The sequence below is a fragment of the Nelumbo lutea genome, chromosome 4 (assembly GCF_056320005.1).
Source record: "Nelumbo lutea isolate HS-2025 chromosome 4, American lotus-T2T, whole genome shotgun sequence".
Classification (NCBI taxonomy): Eukaryota; Viridiplantae; Streptophyta; class Magnoliopsida; order Proteales; family Nelumbonaceae; genus Nelumbo; species Nelumbo lutea.
The window spans coordinates 53,180,007-53,201,107 of NC_142687.1; the positions used below are offsets into that span (position 1 = coordinate 53,180,007).

Below are 21,101 nucleotides of genomic sequence, written 5' to 3' on the forward strand. Positions count from 1 at the left end.
CCACGTGAGCGGAGTTATTCCTTTCCAGATCTGCCGCAGCCCCGGATAGATGCAATAATATCGCAGGGCCCACAATGCACGACGAATGCCAAAAGCCCGGTTTTGCACCGTTCCCATTCAGTAATGACGATCGTTCCGCAAATGGTCCGAGTATCCGGCGTGTTGTTTCTAATTGTCTCGTGGAAACGACATATGGAATTTGCAAATAGTATATCAAAAATAAAATATTAATAAAATTGGGGTGCAACATGAGGACTTCCAAGGAGGTCACCAATCTTAGTACTACTCTCGCCTAGAACGCTTAACTTCGGAGTTCAAATGGGATGCGATGCATTAGTGCTGGTATGATCGCACCCATTTGCTTCTTGCCCACTTAAATCTTTATGCACTCACTATCTTGCTCCCCTCCATTAATTCTTTCATACTTGAAAAAACGGTGTATGCAACTTTCCTCCCTTGGTAACCGTGCACCAGCTTCCACGTGAGCGGAGTTTTTCCTTTCCAGATCTGCCGCAGCCCCGGATAAATGCAATACTATCGTGGGGCCTACAATGCACGACGAATGCCAAAAGCCCGGTTTTGCAACGTTCCCATTTAGTAATGACGATCATGCCGCAAATGGTCCGAGTATCCGGCGCGTTGTTTCCAGTTGTCTCGCCGAACGACAAATGGAATTTGCAAATAGTATATCAAAAATAAAATATTAATAAAATTGGGGTGCAACACGAGGACTTCCCAGGAGGTCACCCATCCTAGTACTACTCTCGCCCAAGCACGCATAATTTCGGAGTTCTGATGGGATCCGGTGCACTAGTGCTGGTGTGATCGCACCCGTTTACTTCTTGCTCGCTTAAATCTTTTTGCACTCACTATCTTGCTCCCCTCCATTAATTCTTTTAGACTTGAAAAATGGTGTATGCAACTTTCCTCCCTTGGTAACCGTGTACAAGCTCCCACGTGAGTGGAGTTATTCATTTCCAGATCTGCCGCAGCCCCGGATAGATGCAATACTATCGCGGGGCCCACAATGCACGACGAACGCCCAAAGCCCGGTTTTGCACGGCTCCTATTCAGTAATGACGATCGTGCCGCAAATGAACCGAGTATCCGGCGCGTTGTTTCCAGTTTTCTCACCGAAACGACATATGGAATTTGCAAATAGTATATCAAAAATAAAATATTAATAAAATTGGGGTGCAACACGAGGACTTCCCAAGAGGTCACCAATCATAGTACTATTCTCGCCCAAGCACGCTTAACTTCAAAGTTCTGATGGGATCCGGTGCATTAGTGCTGGTATGAACGCACCCGTTTGCTTCTTGCTCGCTTAAATCTTTATGCACTCACTATTTTGCTCACCTCCATTAATTCTTTCACACTTGAAAAAACAGTGTATGCAGCTTTCCTCCCTTGGTAACCGTGCACAAGCACCTACGTGAGCATAGTTATTCCTTTCCAAATCTGCGGCAGCCCCGGATAGATGCAATAATATCGCGGGGTCCACAATGCACGACAAATGCCAAAAGCCCGGTTTTGCACCGTTCCCATTCAGTAATGATTATCGTGCCGCAAATGGTCCGAGTATCCGGCGCGTTGTTTCCATTTGTCTCGCCGAAGCGACATATTAAATTTGCAAATAGTATATCAAAAATAAAATATTAATAAAATTGGGGTGCAACACGAGGACTTCTCAGGAGTTCACCAATCCTAGTACTACTCTCGCCCAAGCACACTTAACTTCGGAGTTCTGATGAGATCCGGTGCATTAGTGCTGGTATGATCGCACCCGTTTGTTTATTGCTCGCTTAAATCTTTATGCACTCACTATCTTGTTCCCCTCCATTAATTTTTTCAGATTTTAAAAAATGGTGTATGCAACTTTCCTCCCTTGGTAACCGTGCACAAGCTCCCACGTGAGCGGAGTTATTATTTTCCAGATCTGCCGCAGCTCCGGATCGATGCAATATTATCATGGGGCCCACAATGCACGACGAATTCCAAAAGCACGGTTTTGCACCGTTCCCATTCAGTAATGACGATCGTGCCGCAAATGGTCCGAGTATCCGGCGCGTTGTTTCCAGTTGTCTCGCTGAAACGACATATGGAATTTGCAAATAGTATATCAAAAGTAAAATATTAATAAAATTGGGGTGCAACATGAGGACTTCCTAGGAGGTCACCAATCTTAGTACTACTCTCGCCAAGAACGCTTAACTTCGGAGTTCAAATGGGATCCGAAGCATTAGTGCTGGGATGATCGCACCCATTTGCTTTTTGCTCGCTTAAATCTTTATGCACTCACTATCTTGCTCCCCTCCATTAATTCTTTCAGAATTGAAAAAACGGTGTATGCAACTTTCCTCCCTTGGTAACCGTGCACAAGCTCCCACGTGAGCGGAGTTATTCCTTTCCAGATCTGCCGCAGCCCCGGATAGATGCAATAATATCGCAGGGCCCACAATGCACGACGAATGCCAAAAGCCCGGTTTTGCACCGTTCCCATTCAGTAATGACGATCGTTCCGCAAATGGTCCGAGTATCCGGCGTGTTGTTTCTAGTTGTCTCGCGGAAACGACATATGGAATTTGCAAATAGTATATCAAAAATCAAATATTAATAAAATTGGGGTGCAACATGAGGACTTCCTAGGAGGTCACCAATCTTAGTACTACTCTCGCCTAGAACGCTCAACTTCGGAGTTCAAATGGGATGCGATGCATTAGTGCTGGTATGATCGCACCCATTTGCTTCTTGCCCGCTTAAATCTTTATGCACTCACTATCTTGCTCCCCTCCATTAATTCTTTCAGACTTGAAAAAACGGTGTATGCAACTTTCCTCCCTTGGTAACCGTGCACCAGCTTCCACGTGAGCGGAGTTTTTCCTTTCCAGATCTGCCGCAGCCCCGGATAAATGCAATACTATCGTGGGGCCCACAATGCACGACGAATGCCAAAAGCCCGGTTTTGCACCGTTCCCATTTAGTAATGACGATCGTGCCGCAAATGGTCCGAGTATCCGGCGCGTTGTTTCCAGTTGTCTCGCCGAAACGACATATGGAATTTGCAAATAGTATATCAAAAATAAAATATTAATAAAATTGGGGTGCAACACGAGGACTTCCCAGGAGGTCACCCATCCTAGTACTACTCTCGCCCAAGCACGCATAATTTCGGAGTTCTGATGGGATCCGGTGTACTAGTGCTGGTGTGATTGCACCCGTTTACTTTTTGCTCGCTTAAATCTTTTTGCACTCACTATCTTGCTCCCCTCCATTAATTCTTTCAGACTTGAAAAATGGTGTATGCAACTTTCCTCCCTTGGTAACCGTGCACAAGCTCCCACGTGAGTGGAGTTATTCATTTCCAGATTTGCCGCAGCCCCGGATAGATGCAATACTATCGCGGGGCCCATAATGCACGACGAACGCCCAAAGCCCGGTTTTGCACGGCTCCTATTCAGTAATGACGATCGTGCCGCAAATGAACCGAGTATCCGGCGCGTTGTTTCCAGTTTTCTCACCGAAACGACATATGGAATTTGCAAATAGTATATCAAAAATAAAATATTAATAAAATTGGGGTGCAACACGAGGACTTCCCAAGAGGTCTCCAATCATAGTACTATTCTCGCCTAAGCACGCTTAACTTCAAAGTTCTGATGGGATCCGGTGCATTAGTGCTGGTATGAACGCACCCGTTTGCTTCTTGCTCGCTTAAATCTTTATGCACTCACTATTTTGCTCACCTCCATTAATTCTTTCACACTTGAAAAAACGGTGTATGCAACTTTCCTCCCTTGGAAACCGTGCACAAGCACCTACGTGAGCAGAGTTATTCCTTTCCAAATCTGCCGCAGCCCCGGATAGATGCAATAATATCACGGGGCACACAATGCACGACGAATGCCAAAAGCCCGGTTTTGCACCGTTCCCATTTAGTAATGATCATCGTCCCGCAAATGGTCCGAGTATCCGGCTCGTTGTTTCCAGTTGTCTCACCGAAACGACATATGGAATTTGCAAATAGTATATCAAAAATAAAATATTAATAAAATTGGGGTGCAACACGAGGACTTCCCAGGAGGTCACCCATCGTAGTACTACTCTCACCCATGCACGCTTAATTTCGGAGTTTTGATGGGATCCGGAGCATTAGTGCTGGTATCATCGCACCCATTTGTTTTTTGCTCGCTTAAAGTTTATGCACTCACTATTTTGCTCCCCTCCATTAATTCTTTCAGACTTGAAAAATGGTGTATGCAACTTTCCTCCCTTGGTAACCGTGCACAAGCTCCCACGTGAGCGGAGTTATTCATTTACAGATTTGCCACAGCCCCGGATAGATGCAATACTATCACGGGGCCCACAATGCACGACGAAAGCCCAAAGCCCGGTTTTGCACTGTTCCCATTCAGTAATGACGATCGTGCCACAAATGGTCCGAGTATCCGGCGCGTTGTTTCCAGTTGTCTCGCCGAAACGACATATGGAATTTGCAAATAGTATATCCAAAATAAAATATTAATAAAATTGGGGTGCAACACGAGGATTTCCCAGGAGGTCACCAATCCTAGTACTACTCTCGCCCAAGCACGCTTAACTTCGAAGTTCTAATGGGATCCGGTGCATTAGTGCTGGTATGATCGCACCGATTTGCTTTTTGCTCATTTAAATCTTTATGCACTCACTATCTTGCTCCCCTCCATTAATTCTTTCAGATTTGAAAAAACGGTGTATGCAACTTTCCTCCTTTGGTAACCGTGCACATGTTTCCACGTGAGCGGAGTTATTCTTTTCCAGATCTACCGCAGCCCCGGATAGATGCAATACTATCGCGGGGCCCACAAAGCACGACGAATGCCAAAAGCCCGGTTTTGCACCGTTCCGATTCAGTAATGACGATCGTGCCGCAAATGGTCCGAGTTTCCGGCGCGTTGTTTCCAGTTGTTTCGCCGAAACGACATATGGAATTTGCAAATAGTATATCAAAAATAAAATATTAATAAAATTGGGGTGCAACACGAGGACTTACCAAGAGGTCACCCATCCTAGTACTACTCTCGACCAAGCACGCTTAACTTCGGAGTTCTGATGGGATCCGGTGCATTAGTGCTGGTATGATCGCACCCGTTTGCTTATTGCTCGCGTAAATCTTTATGCACTCACTATCTTGCTCCCCTCCATTAATTTTTTCAGACATTAAAAAACGGTGTATGCAACTTTCCTCCCTTGGTAACCGTGCACAAGCTCCCACGTGAGCGGAGTTATTCATTTCCAGATCTGCCGCATTCCCAGATAGATGCAATACTATCACGGGGCCCACAATGCACGACGAACGTCCAAAGCCCGGTTTTGCACGGTTCCTATTCAGTAATGACGATCGTGCCGCAAATGGTCCGAGTATCCAGTGCGTTGTTTCCAGTTGTTTCACCGAAACGACATATGGAATTTGCAAATAGTATATCAAAAATAAAATATTAATAAAATTGGGGTGCAACACGAGGACTTCCCAAGAGGTCACCAATCTTATTACTATTCTCGCCCAAGCACGCTTAACTTCAAAGTTCTGATGGGATCCGGTGCATTAGTGCTGGTATGAACGCACCCGTTTGCTTCTTGCTCGCTTAAATCTTTATGCACTCACTATTTTGCTCCCCTCCATTAATTCTTTCAGATTTAAAAAAACGGTGTATGCAACTTTCCTCCCTTGGTAACCGTGCACAAGTTTTCACGTGAGCGGAGTTATTCCTTTCCAGATCTGCCGCAGCCCCGGATAAATGCAATACTATCGCGGGGCCCACAATGCACGACAAATGCCAAAAGCCCAGTTTTGCACCGTTCCCATTTAGTATCGACGATCGTGCCGCAAATGGTCCGAGTATCCGGCTCGTTGTTTCCAGTTGTTTCGCCGAAACGACATATGGAATTTGCAAATAGTATATCAAAAATAAAATATTAATAAAATTGGGGTGCAACACAAGGACTTCTCAGGAGGTCACCAATCCTAGTACTACTCTCGCCCAAGCACACTTAACTTCGAAGTTCTGATGGGATCCGGTGCATTAGTGCTGGTATGATCGCACCCATTTGCTTTTTGCTCGCTTAAATCTTTATGCACTCACTATCTTGCTCCCCTCCATTAATTCTTTCAGATTTGAAAAAACGGTGTATGCAATTTTCCTCCCTTGGTAATCCTGCACAAGCTCACACGTGAGCGGAGTTATTCCTTTCCAGATCTGCCGCAGCCCCGGATAGATGCAATATTATCGCGGGGCCCACAATGCACGACGAATGCCAAAAGCCCGGTTTTGCACCGTTCCCATTCAGTAATGACGATCGTGCCGCAAATGGTCCGAGTATCCGGCGCGTTGTTTCCAGTTGTCTCGCCGAAACGATATATGGAATTTGCAAATAGTATATCAAAAATAAAATATTAATAAAATTGGGGTGCAACACAAGGACTTCTCAGGAGGTCACCAATCCTAGTACTACTCTCGCCCAAGCACGCTTAACTTCGAAGTTCTGATGGTATCCGGTGCATTAGTGCTGGTATGATCGCACCCATTTGCTTTTTGCTCGCTTAAATCTTTATGCACTCAATATCTTGCTCCCCTCCATTAATTCTTTCAGACTTGAAAAAACGGTGTATGCAACTTTCCTCCCTTGGTAACCATGCACAAGCTCACACGTGAGCGGAGTTATTCATTTCCAGATCTGCCGCAGCTCCGGATAGATGCAATATTATCATGGGTCCCACAATGCACGACGAATGCCAAAAGCCCGGTTTTGCACCGTTCCGATTCAGTAATGACGATCGTGCCGCAAATAGTCCCAGTATCCGGCACGCTGTTTCCAGTTGTCTCGCCGAAACGACATATGGAATTTGCAAATAGTATATCAAAAATAAAATATTAATAAAATTGGGGTGCAACACGAGGACTTCCCAGGAGGTCACCCATCGTAGTACTACTCTCGCCCATGCACGCTTAACTTCGGAGTTTTGATGGGATCCAGAGCATTAGTGCTGGTATGATCGCACCCATTTGTTTTTTGCTCGCTTAAAGTTTATGCACTCACTATTTTGCTCCCCTCCATTAATTCTTTCAGACTTGAAAAATGGTGTATGCAAATTTCCTCCCTTGGTAACCGTGCACAAGCTCCCACGTGAGCGGAGTTATTCATTTACAGATTTGCCGCAGCCCCGGATAGATGCAATACTATTACGGGGCCCACAATGCACGACGAACTCCCAAAGCCCGGTTTTGCACTGTTTCCATTCAGTAATGACGATCGTGCCACAAATGGTCCGAGTATCCGGCGTGTTGTTTCCAGTTGTCTCGCCGAAACGACATATGGAATTTGCAAATAGTATATCCAAAATAAAATATTAATAAAATTGGGGTGCAACACGAGGACTTCACAGGAGGTCACCAATCCTAGCACTACTCTCGCCCAAGCACGCTTAACTTCGAAGTTCTAATGGGATCCGGTGCATTAGTGCTGGTATGATCGCACCGATTTGCTTTTTGCTCGCTTAAATCTTTATGCACTCACTATCTTGCTCCCCTCCATTAATTCTTTCAGATTTGAAAAAACGGTGTATGCAACTTTCCTCCTTTGGTAACCGTGCACATGTTTCCACGTGAGCGGAGTTATTGTTTTCCAGATCTACCGCAGCCCCGGATAGATGCAATACTATCACGGGGCCCACAATGCACGACGAATGCCTAAAGCCCGGTTTTGCACCGTTCCCATTTAGTAATGACGATCGTGCCGCAAATGGTCCGAGTTTCCGGCGCGTTGTTTCCAGTTGTCTCGCCGAAACGACATATGGAATTTGCAAATAGTATATCAAAAATAAAATATTAATAAAATTGGGGTGCAACACGAGGACTTACCAAGAGGTCACCCATCCTAGTACTACTCTCGACCAAGCACGTTTAACTTCGGAGTTCTGATGGGATCCGGTGCATTAGTGCTGGTATGATCGCACCCGTTTGTTTCTTGCTCGCGTAAATCTTTATGCACTCACTATCTTGCTCCCCTCCATTAATTTTTTCAGACATTAAAAAACGGTGTATGCAACTTTCCTCCCTTGGTAACCGTGCACAAGCTCCCACGTGAGCGGAGTTATTCATTTCCAGATCTGCCGCAGCTCCGGATAGATGCAATATTATCATGGGTCCCACAATGCACGACGAATGCCTAAAGCCCGGTTTTGCACCGTTCCCATTCAGTAATGACGATCGTGCCGCAAATGGTCCGAGTATCCGGCGCGTTGTATGTTGTTGTCTCGCCGAAACGACATATGGAATTTGCAAATAGTATATCAAAAATAAAATATTAATAAGATTAGGGTGCAACCCGAGGACTTCCCAGGAGGTCACCCATCCTAGTACTACTCTCGCCCAAGCGCGCTTAATTTCGGAGTTCTAATGGGATCCGGTGCATTAATGCTGGTATGATCGCACCCATTTGCTTATTGCCCGCTTAAAGTTTATGCACTCACTATTTTGCTCCCCTCCATTAATTCTTTCAGACTTGAAAATACGGTGTATGCAACTTTCCTCCCTTGGTAACCGTGCACAAGATCCCACGTGAGCGGAGTTATTCATTTCCAGATCTGCCGCATTCCCAGATAGATGCAATACTATCACGGGGCCCACAATGCACGACGAACGCCCAAAGCCCGGTTTTGCACGGTTCCTATTCAGTAATGACGATCGTGCCGCAAATGGTCCGAGTATCCAGTGCGTTGTTTCCAGTTGTTTCACCGAAACGACATATGGAATTTGCAAATAGTATATCAAAAATAAAAAATTAATAAAATTGGGGTGCAACACGAGGACTTCCCAAGAGGTCACCAATCTTAATACTACTCTCGCCCAAGCACGCTTAACTTCAAAGTTCTGATGGGATCCGGTGCATTAGTGCTGGTATGAACGCAACCGTTTGCTTCTTGCTCGCTTAAATCTTTATGCACTCACTATTTTGCTCCCCTCCATTAATTCTTTCAGATTTGAAAAAACGGTGTATGCAACTTTCCTCCCTTGGTAACCGTGCACAAGTTTTCACGTGAGCGGAGTTATTCCTTTCCAGATCTGCCGCAGCCCCGGATAGATGCAATACTATCGCGGGGCCCACAATGCACGACGAATGCCAAAAGCCCAGTTTTGCACCGTTCCCATTTAGTAATGACGATCGTGCCGCAAATGGTCCGAGTATCCGGCGCGTTGTTTCCAGTTGTTTCGCCGAAACGACATATGGAATTTGCAAATAGTATATCAAAAATAAAATATTAATAAAATTGGGGTGCAACACAAGGACTTCTCAGGAGGTCACCAATCCTAGTACTACTCTCGCCCAAGCACACTTAACTTCGAAGTTCTGATGGGATCCGGTGCATTAGTGCTGGTATGATCGCACCCATTTGCTTTTTGCTCGATTAAATCTTTATGCACTCACTATCTTGCTCCCCTCCATTAATTTTTTCAGATTTGAAAAAACGGTGTATGCAATTTTCCTCCCTTGATAACCATGCACAAGCTCACACGTGAGCGGAGTTATTCATTTACAGATCTGCCGCAGCTCCGGATAGATGCAATATTATCATGGGTCCCACAATGCACGACGAATGCCAAAAGCCCGGTTTTGCACCGTTCCGTTTCAGTAATGACGATCGTGCCGCAAATAGTCCGAGTATCCGGCACGTTGTTTCCTGTTGTCTCGCCGAAACGACATATGGAATTTGCAAATAGTATATCAAAAATAAAATATTAATAAAATTGGGGTGCAACACGAGGACTTCCCAGGAGGTCACCCATCGTAGTACTACTCTCGCCCATGCACGCTTAACTTCGGAGTTTTGATGGGATCCGGAGCATTAGTGCTGGTATGATCGCACCCATTTGTTTTTTGCTCGCTTAAAGTTTATGCACTCACTATTTTTCTCCCCTCCATTAATTTTTTCAGACTTGAAAAATGGTGTATGCAACTTTCCTCCCTTGGTAACCGTGCACAAGCTCCCACGTGAGCGGAGTTATTCATTTACAGATTTGCCGCAGCCCCGGATAGATGCAATACTATCACGGGGCCCACAATGCCCGACGAACGCCCAAAGCCCGGTTTTGCACTGTTCCCATTCAGTAATGACGATCGTGCCACAAATGGTCCAAGTATCCGGCGCGTTGTTTCCAGTTGTCTCGCCGAAACGACATATGGAATTTGCAAATAGTATATCCAAAATAAAATATTAATAAAATTGGGGTGCAACACGAGGACTTCCCAGGAGGTCACCCATCCTAGTACTACTCTCGCCCAAGCACGCTTAACTTCGAAGTTCTAATGGGATCCGGTGCATTAGTGCTGGTATGATCGCACCGATTTGCTTTTTGCTCGCTTAAATCATTATGCACTCACTATCTTGCTCCCCTCCATTAATTCTTTCAGATTTGAAAAAACGGTGTATGCAACTTTCCTCCCTTGGTAACCGTGCACAAGTTTCCACGTGATCGGAGTTATTCTTTTCCAGATCTACCGCAGCCCCGGATAGATGCAATACTATCGCGGGGCCCACAATGCACGACGAATGCCTAAAGCCCGGTTTTGCACCGTTCCCATTTAGTAATGACGATCGTGCCGCAAATGGTCCGAGTTTCCGGCGCGTTGTTTCCAGTTGTTTCGCGAAACGACATATGGAATTTGCAAATAGTATATCAAAAATAAAATATTAATAAAATTGGGGTGCAACACGAGGACTTACCAAGAGGTCACCCATCCTAGTACTACTCTCGCCCAAGCACGCTTAACTTCGGAGTTCTGATGGGATCCGGTGCATTAGTGCTGGTATGATCGCACCCGTTTGTTTCTTGCTCGCGTAAATCTTTATGCACTCACTATCTTGCTCCCCTCCATTAATTTTTTCAGACATTAAAAAACGGTGTATGCAACTTTCCTCCCTTGGTAACCGTGCACAAGCTCCCACGTGAGCGGAGTTAATCATTTCAAGATCTGCCGCAGCTCCGGATAGATGCAATATTATCAGGGGTCCCACAATGCATGACGAATGCCAAAAGCCCGGTTTTGCACCGTTCCCATTCCGTAATGACGATCGTGCCGCAAATGGTCCGAGTATCCGGCGCGTTGTTTCCAGTTGTCTCGCCGAAACGACCTATGGAATTTGCAAATAGTATATCAAAAATAAAATATTAATAAGATTGGGGTGCAACCCGAGGACTTCCCAGGAGGTCACCCATCCTAGTACTACTCTCGCCCAAGCGCGCTTAATTTCGGAGTTCTGATGGAATCCGGTGCATTAATGCTGGTATGATCGCACCCATTTGCTTATTGCTCGCTTAAAGTTTATGCACTCACTATTTTGCTCCCCTCCATTAATTCTTTCAGATTTGAAAATACGGTGTATGCAACTTTCCTCCCTTGGTAACCGTGCACAAGATCCCACGTGAGCGGAGTTATTCATTTCCAGATCTGCCGCATTCCCGGATAGATGCAATACTATCACGGGGCCCACAATGCACGACGAACGCCCAAAGCCCGGTTTTGCACGGTTCCTATTCAGTAATGACGATCGTGCCGCAAATGGTCCGAGTATCTGGTGCGTTGTTTCCAGTTGTCTCACCGAAACGACATATGGAATTTGCAAATAGTATATCAAAAATAAAATATTAATAAAATTGGGGTGCAACACGAGGACTTCCCAAGAGGTCACCAATCTTAGTACTATTCTCGCCCAAGCACGCTTAACTTCAAAGTTCTGATGGGATCCGGTGCATTAGTGCTGGTATGAACGCACCCGTTTGCTTCTTGCTCGCTTAAATTTTTATGCACTCACTATTTTGCTCCCCTCCATTAATTTTTTCAGATTTAAAAAAACGGTGTATGCAACTTTCCTCCCTTGGTAACCGTGCACAAATTTTCACGTGAGCGGAGTTATTCCTTTCCAGATCTGCCGCAGCCCCGGATAGATGCAATATTATCGCGGGGCCCACAATGCACGACGAATGCCAAAAGCCCAGTTTTGCACCGTTCCCATTTAGTAATGACGATCGTGCCGCAAATGGTCCGAGTATCCGGCGCGTTGTTTCCAGTTGTCTCGCCGAAACGACATATGGAATTTGCAAATAGTATATCAAAAATAAAATATTAATAAAATTGGGGTGCAACACAAGGACTTCTCAGGAGGTCACCAATCCTAGTACTACTCTCGCCCAAGCACGCTTAACTTCGAAGTTCTGATGGGATCCGGTGCATTAGTGCTGGTATGATCGCACCCATTTGCTTTTTGCTCGCTTAAATCTTTATGCACTCAATATCTTGCTCCCCTCCATTAATTCTTTCAGATTTGAAAAAACGGTGTATGCAACTTTCCTCCCTTGGTAACCATGCACAAGCTCACACGTGAGCGGAGTTATTCATTTCCAGATCTGCCGCAGCTCCGGATAGATGCAATATTATCATGGGTCCCACAATGCACGACGAATGCCAAAAGCCCGGTTTTGCACCGTTCCGATTCAGTAATGACGATCGTGCCGCAAATAGTCCGAGTATCCGGCACGCTGTTTCCTGTTGTCTCGCCGAAACGACATATGGAATTTGCAAATAGTATATCAAAAATAAAATATTAATAAAATTGGGGTGCAACACGAGGACTTCCCAGGAGGTCACCCATCGTAGTACTACTCTCGCCCATGCACGCTTAACTTCGGAGTTTTGATGGGATCCAGAGCATTAGTGCTGGTATGATCGCACCCATTTGTTTTTTGCTCGCTTAAAGTTTATGCACTCACTATTTTGCTCCCCTCCATTAATTCTTTCAGACTTGAAAAATGGTGTATGCAAATTTCCTCCCTTGGTAACCGTGCACAAGCTCCCACGTGAGCGGAGTTATTCATTTACAGATTTGCCGCAGCCCCGGATAGATGCAATACTATTACGGGGCCCACAATGCACGACGAACTCCCAAAGCCCGGTTTTGCACTGTTTCCATTCAGTAATGACGATCGTGCCACAAATGGTCCGAGTATCCGGCGTGTTGTTTCCAGTTGTCTCACCGAAACGACATATGGAATTTGCAAATAGTATATCCAAAATAAAATATTAATAAAATTGGGGTGCAACACGAGGATTTCACAGGAGGTCACCAATCCTAACACTACTCTCGCCCAAGCACGCTTAACTTCGAAGTTCTAATGGGATCCGGTGCATTAGTGCTGGTATGATCGCACCGATTTGCTTTTTGCTCGCTTAAATCTTTATGCACTCACTATCTTGCTCCCCTCCATTAATTCTTTCAGATTTGAAAAAACGGTGTATGCAACTTTCCTCCTTTGGTAACCGTGCACATGTTTCCACGTGAGCGGAGTTATTCTTTTCCAGATCTACCGCAGCCCCGGATAGATGCAATACTATCGCGGGGCCCACAATGCACGACGAACGCCTAAAGCCCGGTTTTGCACCGTTCCCATTTAGTAATGACGATCGTGCCGCAAATGGTCCGAGTTTCCGGCGCGTTGTTTCCAGTTGTTTCGCCGAAACGACATATGGAATTTGCAAATAGTATATCAAAAATAAAATATTAATAAAATTGGGGTGCAACACGAGGACTTCCCAAGAGGTCACCAATCTTAGTACTATTCTCGCCCAAGCACGCTTAACTTCAAAGTTCTGATGGGATCCGGTGCATTAGTGCTGGTATGAACGCACCCGTTTGCTTCTTGCTCGCTTAAATCTTTATGCACTCACTATTTTGCTCCCCTCCATTAATTTTTTCAGATTTAAAAAAACGGTGTATGCAACTTTCCTCCCTTGGTAACCGTGCACAAATTTTCACGTGAGCGGAGTTATTCCTTTCCAGATCTGCCGCAGCCCCGGATAGATGCAATATTATCGCGGGGCCCACAATGCACGACGAATGCCAAAAGCCCAGTTTTGCACCGTTCCCATTTAGTAATGACGATCGTGCCGCAAATGGTCCGAGTATCCGGCGCGTTGTTTCCAGTTGTCTCGCCGAAACGACATATGGAATTTGCAAATAGTATATCAAAAATAAAATATTAATAAAATTGGGGTGCAACACAAGGACTTCTCAGGAGGTCACCAATCCTAGTACTACTCTCGCCCAAGCACGCTTAACTTCGAAGTTCTGATGGTATCCGGTGCATTAGTGCTGGTATGATCGCACCCATTTGCTTTTTGCTCGCTTAAATCTTTATGCACTCACTATCTTGCTCCCCTCCATTAATTCTTTCAGATTTGAAAAAACGGTGTATGCAACTTTCCTCCCTTGGTAACCATGCACAAGCTCACACGTGAGCGGAGTTATTCATTTCCAGATCTGCCGCAGCTCCGGATAGATGCAATACTATCACGGGTCCCACAATGCACGACGAATGCCAAAAGCCCGGTTTTGCACCGTTCCGATTCAGTAATGACGATCGTGCCGCAAATAGTCCGAGTATCCGGCACGCTGTTTCCAGTTGTCTCGCCGAAACGACATATGGAATTTGCAAATAGTATATCAAAAATAAAATATTAATAAAATTGGGGTGCAACACGAGGACTTCCCAGGAGGTCACCCATCGTAGTACTACTCTCGCCCAAGCACGCTTAACTTCGGAGTTCTGATGGGATCCAGAGCATTAGTGCTGGTATGATCGCACCCATTTGCTTTTTGCTCGCTTAAACTTTATGCACTCACTATCTTGCTCCCCTCCATTAATTCTTTCAGACTTGAAAAACGGTGTATGCAACTTTCCTCCCTTGGTAACCGTGCACAAGCTCCCACGTGAGCGGAGTTATTCATTTACAGATCTGCCGCAGCCCCGGATAGATGCAATACTATTACGGGGCCCACAATGCACGACGAACTCCCAAAGCCCGGTTTTGCACTGTTCCCATTCAGTAATGACGATCGTGCCACAAATGGTCCGAGTATCCGGCGCGTTGTTTCCAGTTGTCTCACCGAAACGACATATGGAATTTGCAAATAGTATATCCAAAATAAAATATTAATAAAATTGGGGTGCAACACGAGGACTTCACAGGAGGTCACCAATCCTAACACTACTCTCGCCCAAGCACGCTTAACTTCGAAGTTCTAATGGGATCCGGTGCATTAGTGCTGGTATGATCGCACCGATTTGCTTTTTGCTCGCTTAAATCTTTATGCACTCACTATCTTGCTCCCCTCCATTAATTCTTTCAGATTTGAAAAAACGGTGTATGCAACTTTCCTCCTTTGGTAACCGTGCACAAGTTTCCACGTGAGCGGAGTTATTGTTTTCCAGATCTACCGCAGCCCCGGATAGATGCAATACTATCGCGGGGCCCACAATGCACGACGAATGCCTAAAGCCCGGTTTTGCACCGTTCCCATTTAGTAATGACGATCGTGCCGCAAATGGTCCGAGTATCCGGCGCGTTGTTTCCAGTTGTTTCGCCGAAACGACATATGGAATTTGCAAATAGTATATCAAAAATAAAATATTAATAAAATTGGGGTGCAACACGAGGACTTACCAAGAGGTCACCCATCCTAGTACTACTCTCGACCAAGCACGCTTAACTTCGGAGTTCTGATGGGATCCGGTGCATTAGTGCTGGTATGATCGCACCCGTTTGTTTCTTGCTCGCGTAAATCTTTATGCACTCACTATCTTGCTCCCCTCCATTAATTTTTTCAGACATTAAAAAACGGTGTATGCAACTTTCCTCCCTTGGTAACCGTGCACAAGCTCCCACGTGAGCGGAGTTATTCGTTTCCAGATCTGCCGCAGCTCCGGATAGATGCAATATTATCACGGGTCCCACAATGCATGACGAATGCCAAAAGCCCGGTTTTGCACCGTTCCCATTCCGTAATGACGATCGTGCCGCAAATGGTCCGAGTATCCGGCGCGTTGTTTCCAGTTGTTTCGCCGAAACGACATATGGAATTTGCAAATAGTATATCAAAAATAAAATATTAATAAAATTGGGGTGCAACACAAGGACTTCTCAGGAGGTCACCAATCCTAGTACTACTCTCGCCCAAGCACGCTTAACTTCGAAGTTCTGATGGTATCCGGTGCATTAGTGCTGGTATGATCGCACCCATTTGCTTTTTGCTCGCTTAAATCTTTATGCACTCAATATCTTGCTCCCCTCCATTAATTCTTTCAGATTTGAAAAAACGGTGTATGCAATTTTCCTCCCTTGGTAACCATGCACAAGCTCACACGTGAGCGGAGTTATTCATTTCCAGATCTGCCGCAGCTCCGGATAGATGCAATATTATCATGGGTCCCACAATGCACGACGAATGCCAAAAGCCCGGTTTTGCACCGTTCCGATTCAGTAATGACGATCGTGCCGCAAATAGTCCGAGTATCCGGCACGTTGTTTCCTGTTGTCTCGCCGAAACGACATATGGAATTTGCAAATAGTATATCAAAAATAAAATATTAATAAAATTGGGGTGCAACACGAGGACTTCCCAGGAGGTCACCCATCGTAGTACTACTCTCGCCCATGCACGCTTAACTTCGGAGTTTTGATGGGATCCGGAGCATTAGTGCTGGTATGATCGCACCCATTTGTTTTTTGCTCGCTTAAAGTTTATGCACTCACTATTTTGCTCCCCTCCATTAATTCTTTCAGACTTGAAAAATGGTGTATGCAAATTTCCTCCCTTGGTAACCGTGCACAAGCTCCCACGTGAGCGGAGTTATTCATTTACAGATTTGCCGCAGCCCCGGATAGATGCAATACTATTACGGGGCCCACAATGCACGACGAACTCCCAAAGCCCGGTTTTGCACTGTTTCCATTCAGTAATGACGATCGTGCCACAAATGGTCCGAGTATCCGGCGTGTTGTTTCCAGTTGTCTCACCGAAACGACATATGGAATTTGCAAATAGTATATCCAAAATAAAATATTAATAAAATTGGGGTGCAACACGAGGATTTCACAGGAGGTCACCAATCCTAACACTACTCTCGCCCAAGCACGCTTAACTTCGAAGTTCTAATGGGATCCGGTGCATTAGTGCTGGTATGATCGCACCGATTTGCTTTTTGCTCGCTTAAATCTTTATGCACTCACTATCTTGCTCCCCTCCATTAATTCTTTCAGATTTGAAAAAACGGTGTATGCAACTTTCCTCCTTTGGTAACCGTGCACATGTTTCCACGTGAGCGGAGTTATTGTTTTCCAGATCTACCGCAGCCCCGGATAGATGCAATACTATCGCGGGGCCCACAATGCACGACGAATGCCTAAAGCCCGGTTTTGCACCGTTCCCATTTAGTAATGACGATCGTGCCGCAAATGGTCCGAGTTTCCGGCGCGTTGTTTCCAGTTGTTTCGCCGAAACGACATATGGAATTTGCAAATAGTATATCAAAAATAAAATATTAATAAAATTGGGGTGCAACACGAGGACTTACCAAGAGGTCACCCATCCTAGTACTACTCTCGACCAAGCACGCTTAACTTCGGAGTTCTGATGGGATCCGGTGCATTAGTGCTGGTATGATCGCACCCGTTTGTTTCTTGCTCGCGTAAATCTTTATGCACTCACTATCTTGCTCCCCTCCATTAATTTTTTCAGACATTAAAAAACGGTGTATGCAACTTTCCTCCCTTGGTAACCGTGCACAAGCTCCCACGTGAGCGGAGTTATTCGTTTCCAGATCTGCCGCAGCTCCGGATAGATGCAATATTATCATGGGTCCCACAATGCACGACGAATGCCAAAAGCCCGGTTTTGCACCGTTCCCATTCCGTAATGACGATCGTGCCGCAAATGGTCCGAGTATCCGGCGCGTTGTTTCCAGTTGTCTCGCCGAAACGACATATGGAATTTGCAAATAGTATATCAAAAATAAAATATTAATAAGATTAGGGTGCAACCCGAGGACTTCCCAGGAGGTCACCCATCCTAGTACTACTCTCGCCCAAGCGCGCTTAATTTCGGAGTTCTGATGGAATCCGGTGCATTAATGCTGGTATGATCGCACCCATTTGCTTATTGCTCGCTTAAAGTTTATGCACTCACTATTTTGCTCCCCTCCATTAATTCTTTCAGACTTGAAAATACGGTGTATGCAACTTTCCTCCCTTGGTAACCGTGCACAAGATCTCACGTGAGCGGAGTTATTCATTTCCAGATCTGCCGCATTCCCGGATAGATGCAATACTATCACGGGGCCCACAATGCACGACGAACGCCCAAAGCCCGGTTTTGCACGGTACCTATTCAGTAATGACTATCGTGCCGCAAATGGTCCGAGTATCCAGTGCGTTGTTTCCAGTTGTTTCACCGAAACGACATATGGAATTTGCAAATAGTATATCAAAAATAAAATATTAATAAAATTGGGGTGCAACACGAGGACTTCCCAAGAGGTCACCAATCTTATTACTATTCTCGCCCAAGCACGCTTAACTTCAAAGTTCTGATGCGATCCGGTGCATTAGTGCTGGTATGAACGCACCCGTTTGCTTCTTGCTCGCTTAAATTTTTATGCACTCACTATTTTGCTCCCCTCCATTAATTCTTTCAGATTTGAAAAAACGGTGTATGCAACTTTCCTCCCTTGGTAACCGTGCACAAGTTTTCACGTGAGCGGAGTTATTCCTTTCCAGATCTGCCGCAGCCCCGGATAGATGCAATACTATCGCGGGGCCCACAATGCACGACGAATGCCAAAAGCCCAGTTTTGCACCGTTCCCATTTAGTAATGACGATCGTGCCGCAAATGGTCCGAGTATCCGGCGCGTTGTTTCCAGTTGTTTCGCCGAAACGACATATGGAATTTGCAAATAGTATATCAAAAATAAAATATTAATAAAATTGGGGTGCAACACGAGGACTTCCCAGGAGGTCACCCATCCTAGTACTACTCTCGCCCAAGCACGCTTAACTTCGGAGTTCTGATGGAATCCGGTGCATTAGTGCTGGTATGATCGCACCCATTTGCTTTTTGCTCGCTTAAATCTTTATGCACTCACTATCTTGCTCCCCTCCATTAATTCTTTCAGATTTGAAAAAACGGTGTATGCAATTTTCCTCCCTTGGTAACCATGCACAAGCTCACACGTGAGCGGAGTTATTCATTTCCAGATCTGCCGCAGCTCCGGATAGATGCAATATTATCATGGGTCCCACAATGCACGACGAATGCCAAAAGCCCGGTTTTGCACCGTTCCGATTCAGTAATGACGATCGTGCCGCAAATAGTCCGAGTATCCGGCACGTTGTTTCCTGTTGTCTCGCCGAAACGACATATGGAATTTGCAAATAGTATATCAAAAATAAAATATTAATAAAATTGGGGTGCAACACGAGGACTTCCCAGGAGGTCACCCATCGTAGTACTACTCTCGCCCATGCACGCTTAACTTCGGAGTTTTGATGGGATCCGGAGCATAAGTGCTGGTATGATCGCACCCATTTGTTTTTTGCTCGCTTAAAGTTTATGCACTCACTATTTTTCTCCCCTCCATTAATTTTTTCAGACTTGAAAAATGGTGTATGCAACTTTCCTCCCTTGGTAACCGTGCACAAGCTCCCACGTGAGCGGAGTTATTCATTTACAGATTTGCCGCAGCCCCGGATAGATGCAATACTATCACGGGGCCCACAATGCACGACGAACGCCCAAAGCCCGGTTTTGCACTGTTCCCATTCAGTAATGACGATCGTGCCACAAATGGTCCAAGTATCCGGCGCGTTGTTTCCAGTTGTCTCGCCGAAACGACATATGGAATTTGCAAATAGTATATCCAAAATAAAATATTAATAAAATTGGGGTGCAACACGAGGATTTCTCAGGAGGTCACCAATCCTAGTACTACTCTCGCCCAAGCACGCTTAACTTCGAAGTTCTAATGGGATCCGGTGCATTAGTGCTGGTATGATCGCACCGATTTGCTTTTTGCTCGCTTAAATCTTTATGCACTCACTATCTTGCTCCCCTCCATTAATTCTTTCAGATTTGAAAAAACGGTGTATGCAACTTTCCTCCCTTGGTAACCGTGCACAAGTTTCCACGTGATCGGAGTTATTCTTTTCCAGATCTACCGCAGCCCCGGATAGATGCAATACTGTCGCGGGGCCCACAATGCACGACGAATGCCTAAAGCCCGGTTTTGCACCGTTCCCATTTAGTAATGACGATCGTGCCGCAAATGGTCCGAGTTTCCGGCGCGTTGTTTCCAGTTGTTTCGCGAAACGACATATGGAATTTGCAAAAAGTATATCAAAAATAAAATATTAATAAAATTGGGGTGCAACACGAGGACTTACCAAGTGGTCACCCATCCTAGTACTACTCTCGCCCAAGCACGCTTAACTTCGGAGTTCTGATGGGATCCGGTGCATTAGTGCTGGTATGATCGCACCCGTTTGTTTCTTGCTCGCGTAAATCTTTATGCACTCACTATCTTGCTCCCCTCCATTAATTTTTTCAGACATTAAAAAACGGTGTATGCAACTTTCCTCCCTTGGTAACCGTGCACAAGCTCCCACGTGAGCGGAGTTATTCATTTCAAGATCTGCCGCAGCTCTGGATAGATGCAATATTATCAGGGGTCCCCCAATGCACGACGAATTCCAAAAGCCCGGTTTTGCACCGTTCCCATTCCGTAATGACGATCGTGCCGCAAATGGTCCGAGTATCCGGCGCGTTGTTTCCAGTTGTCTCGCCGAAACGACATATGGAATTTGCAAATAGTATATCAAAAATAAAATATTAATAAGATTGGGGTGCAACCCGAGGACTTCCCAGGAGGTCACCCATCCTAGTACTACTCTCGCCCAAGCGCGCTTAATTTCGGAGTTCTGATGGAATCCGGTGCATTAATGCTGGTATGATCGCACCCATTTGCTTATTGCTCGCTTAAAGTTTATGCACTCACTATTTTGCTCCCCTCCATTAATTCTTTCAGACTTGAAAATACGGTGTATGCAACTTTCCTCCCTTGGTAACCGTGCACAAGATCCCACGTGAGCGGAGTTATTCATTTCCAGATCTGCCGCATTCCCGGATAGATGCAATACTATCACGGGGCCCACAATGCACGACGAACGCCCAAAG

General features: G+C 45.5%; 20 non-coding genes and 23 pseudogenes across 20 annotated transcripts; all 43 read right to left on the reverse strand.

Annotated features, from left to right (window-relative positions):
• Positions 1–238: 238 nt before the first annotated feature.
• LOC148860555 (5S ribosomal RNA) lies at positions 239–356 on the reverse strand (annotated as a pseudogene).
• A 358-nt stretch (positions 357–714) lies between these two features.
• LOC148860556 (5S ribosomal RNA) lies at positions 715–833 on the reverse strand (annotated as a pseudogene).
• Positions 834–1,191: 358 nt separating this feature from the next.
• Positions 1,192–1,310, reverse strand: LOC148860557 (5S ribosomal RNA; annotated as a pseudogene).
• A 359-nt stretch (positions 1,311–1,669) lies between these two features.
• Positions 1,670–1,788, reverse strand: LOC148860558 (5S ribosomal RNA; annotated as a pseudogene).
• Positions 1,789–2,147: 359 nt separating this feature from the next.
• LOC148860559 (5S ribosomal RNA) lies at positions 2,148–2,265 on the reverse strand (annotated as a pseudogene).
• Positions 2,266–3,101: 836 nt separating this feature from the next.
• LOC148860560 (5S ribosomal RNA) lies at positions 3,102–3,220 on the reverse strand (annotated as a pseudogene).
• Positions 3,221–3,578: 358 nt separating this feature from the next.
• On the reverse strand, positions 3,579–3,697 carry LOC148860561 (5S ribosomal RNA; annotated as a pseudogene).
• Positions 3,698–4,056: 359 nt separating this feature from the next.
• LOC148860562 (5S ribosomal RNA) lies at positions 4,057–4,175 on the reverse strand (annotated as a pseudogene).
• Positions 4,176–4,532: 357 nt separating this feature from the next.
• Positions 4,533–4,651, reverse strand: LOC148860563 (5S ribosomal RNA). The gene has a single exon (XR_016098118.1). It is a non-coding gene; the product is annotated as a 5S ribosomal RNA (ribosomal RNA).
• A 359-nt stretch (positions 4,652–5,010) lies between these two features.
• Positions 5,011–5,129, reverse strand: LOC148860564 (5S ribosomal RNA). The gene has a single exon (XR_016097328.1). It is a non-coding gene; the product is annotated as a 5S ribosomal RNA (ribosomal RNA).
• A 359-nt stretch (positions 5,130–5,488) lies between these two features.
• LOC148860565 (5S ribosomal RNA) lies at positions 5,489–5,607 on the reverse strand (annotated as a pseudogene).
• A 359-nt stretch (positions 5,608–5,966) lies between these two features.
• Positions 5,967–6,085, reverse strand: LOC148860566 (5S ribosomal RNA). Its single transcript, XR_016098032.1, has one exon. It is a non-coding gene; the product is annotated as a 5S ribosomal RNA (ribosomal RNA).
• Positions 6,086–6,444: 359 nt separating this feature from the next.
• On the reverse strand, positions 6,445–6,563 carry LOC148860567 (5S ribosomal RNA; annotated as a pseudogene).
• A 359-nt stretch (positions 6,564–6,922) lies between these two features.
• On the reverse strand, positions 6,923–7,041 carry LOC148860568 (5S ribosomal RNA). Its single transcript, XR_016097938.1, has one exon. It is a non-coding gene; the product is annotated as a 5S ribosomal RNA (ribosomal RNA).
• A 357-nt stretch (positions 7,042–7,398) lies between these two features.
• On the reverse strand, positions 7,399–7,517 carry LOC148860569 (5S ribosomal RNA; annotated as a pseudogene).
• A 359-nt stretch (positions 7,518–7,876) lies between these two features.
• Positions 7,877–7,995, reverse strand: LOC148860570 (5S ribosomal RNA). The gene has a single exon (XR_016097593.1). It is a non-coding gene; the product is annotated as a 5S ribosomal RNA (ribosomal RNA).
• Positions 7,996–8,354: 359 nt separating this feature from the next.
• Positions 8,355–8,473, reverse strand: LOC148860571 (5S ribosomal RNA). Its single transcript, XR_016098020.1, has one exon. It is a non-coding gene; the product is annotated as a 5S ribosomal RNA (ribosomal RNA).
• Positions 8,474–8,831: 358 nt separating this feature from the next.
• LOC148860572 (5S ribosomal RNA) lies at positions 8,832–8,950 on the reverse strand (annotated as a pseudogene).
• Positions 8,951–9,309: 359 nt separating this feature from the next.
• Positions 9,310–9,428, reverse strand: LOC148860573 (5S ribosomal RNA). Its single transcript, XR_016098033.1, has one exon. It is a non-coding gene; the product is annotated as a 5S ribosomal RNA (ribosomal RNA).
• Positions 9,429–9,787: 359 nt separating this feature from the next.
• On the reverse strand, positions 9,788–9,906 carry LOC148860574 (5S ribosomal RNA). Its single transcript, XR_016097445.1, has one exon. It is a non-coding gene; the product is annotated as a 5S ribosomal RNA (ribosomal RNA).
• A 357-nt stretch (positions 9,907–10,263) lies between these two features.
• Positions 10,264–10,382, reverse strand: LOC148860575 (5S ribosomal RNA). Its single transcript, XR_016097101.1, has one exon. It is a non-coding gene; the product is annotated as a 5S ribosomal RNA (ribosomal RNA).
• Positions 10,383–10,740: 358 nt separating this feature from the next.
• LOC148860576 (5S ribosomal RNA) lies at positions 10,741–10,859 on the reverse strand. The gene has a single exon (XR_016096547.1). It is a non-coding gene; the product is annotated as a 5S ribosomal RNA (ribosomal RNA).
• Positions 10,860–11,218: 359 nt separating this feature from the next.
• LOC148860577 (5S ribosomal RNA) lies at positions 11,219–11,337 on the reverse strand (annotated as a pseudogene).
• Positions 11,338–11,695: 358 nt separating this feature from the next.
• LOC148860578 (5S ribosomal RNA) lies at positions 11,696–11,814 on the reverse strand (annotated as a pseudogene).
• A 359-nt stretch (positions 11,815–12,173) lies between these two features.
• Positions 12,174–12,292, reverse strand: LOC148860579 (5S ribosomal RNA). Its single transcript, XR_016097778.1, has one exon. It is a non-coding gene; the product is annotated as a 5S ribosomal RNA (ribosomal RNA).
• Positions 12,293–12,651: 359 nt separating this feature from the next.
• LOC148860580 (5S ribosomal RNA) lies at positions 12,652–12,770 on the reverse strand. Its single transcript, XR_016097939.1, has one exon. It is a non-coding gene; the product is annotated as a 5S ribosomal RNA (ribosomal RNA).
• Positions 12,771–13,127: 357 nt separating this feature from the next.
• Positions 13,128–13,246, reverse strand: LOC148860581 (5S ribosomal RNA; annotated as a pseudogene).
• A 359-nt stretch (positions 13,247–13,605) lies between these two features.
• Positions 13,606–13,724, reverse strand: LOC148860582 (5S ribosomal RNA; annotated as a pseudogene).
• A 359-nt stretch (positions 13,725–14,083) lies between these two features.
• On the reverse strand, positions 14,084–14,202 carry LOC148860583 (5S ribosomal RNA; annotated as a pseudogene).
• Positions 14,203–14,561: 359 nt separating this feature from the next.
• LOC148860584 (5S ribosomal RNA) lies at positions 14,562–14,680 on the reverse strand. Its single transcript, XR_016096575.1, has one exon. It is a non-coding gene; the product is annotated as a 5S ribosomal RNA (ribosomal RNA).
• Positions 14,681–15,037: 357 nt separating this feature from the next.
• On the reverse strand, positions 15,038–15,156 carry LOC148860585 (5S ribosomal RNA; annotated as a pseudogene).
• Positions 15,157–15,515: 359 nt separating this feature from the next.
• Positions 15,516–15,634, reverse strand: LOC148860586 (5S ribosomal RNA). Its single transcript, XR_016097329.1, has one exon. It is a non-coding gene; the product is annotated as a 5S ribosomal RNA (ribosomal RNA).
• Positions 15,635–15,993: 359 nt separating this feature from the next.
• LOC148860587 (5S ribosomal RNA) lies at positions 15,994–16,112 on the reverse strand (annotated as a pseudogene).
• A 359-nt stretch (positions 16,113–16,471) lies between these two features.
• LOC148860588 (5S ribosomal RNA) lies at positions 16,472–16,590 on the reverse strand. Its single transcript, XR_016097446.1, has one exon. It is a non-coding gene; the product is annotated as a 5S ribosomal RNA (ribosomal RNA).
• A 357-nt stretch (positions 16,591–16,947) lies between these two features.
• LOC148860589 (5S ribosomal RNA) lies at positions 16,948–17,066 on the reverse strand (annotated as a pseudogene).
• A 359-nt stretch (positions 17,067–17,425) lies between these two features.
• On the reverse strand, positions 17,426–17,544 carry LOC148860590 (5S ribosomal RNA). The gene has a single exon (XR_016097330.1). It is a non-coding gene; the product is annotated as a 5S ribosomal RNA (ribosomal RNA).
• Positions 17,545–17,903: 359 nt separating this feature from the next.
• On the reverse strand, positions 17,904–18,022 carry LOC148860591 (5S ribosomal RNA; annotated as a pseudogene).
• A 358-nt stretch (positions 18,023–18,380) lies between these two features.
• On the reverse strand, positions 18,381–18,499 carry LOC148860592 (5S ribosomal RNA; annotated as a pseudogene).
• Positions 18,500–18,858: 359 nt separating this feature from the next.
• On the reverse strand, positions 18,859–18,977 carry LOC148860593 (5S ribosomal RNA). Its single transcript, XR_016096016.1, has one exon. It is a non-coding gene; the product is annotated as a 5S ribosomal RNA (ribosomal RNA).
• A 359-nt stretch (positions 18,978–19,336) lies between these two features.
• On the reverse strand, positions 19,337–19,455 carry LOC148860594 (5S ribosomal RNA). The gene has a single exon (XR_016097721.1). It is a non-coding gene; the product is annotated as a 5S ribosomal RNA (ribosomal RNA).
• A 357-nt stretch (positions 19,456–19,812) lies between these two features.
• On the reverse strand, positions 19,813–19,931 carry LOC148860595 (5S ribosomal RNA). The gene has a single exon (XR_016098236.1). It is a non-coding gene; the product is annotated as a 5S ribosomal RNA (ribosomal RNA).
• A 358-nt stretch (positions 19,932–20,289) lies between these two features.
• On the reverse strand, positions 20,290–20,408 carry LOC148860596 (5S ribosomal RNA). Its single transcript, XR_016096518.1, has one exon. It is a non-coding gene; the product is annotated as a 5S ribosomal RNA (ribosomal RNA).
• Positions 20,409–20,767: 359 nt separating this feature from the next.
• Positions 20,768–20,886, reverse strand: LOC148860597 (5S ribosomal RNA; annotated as a pseudogene).
• Positions 20,887–21,101: the final 215 nt, after the last annotated feature.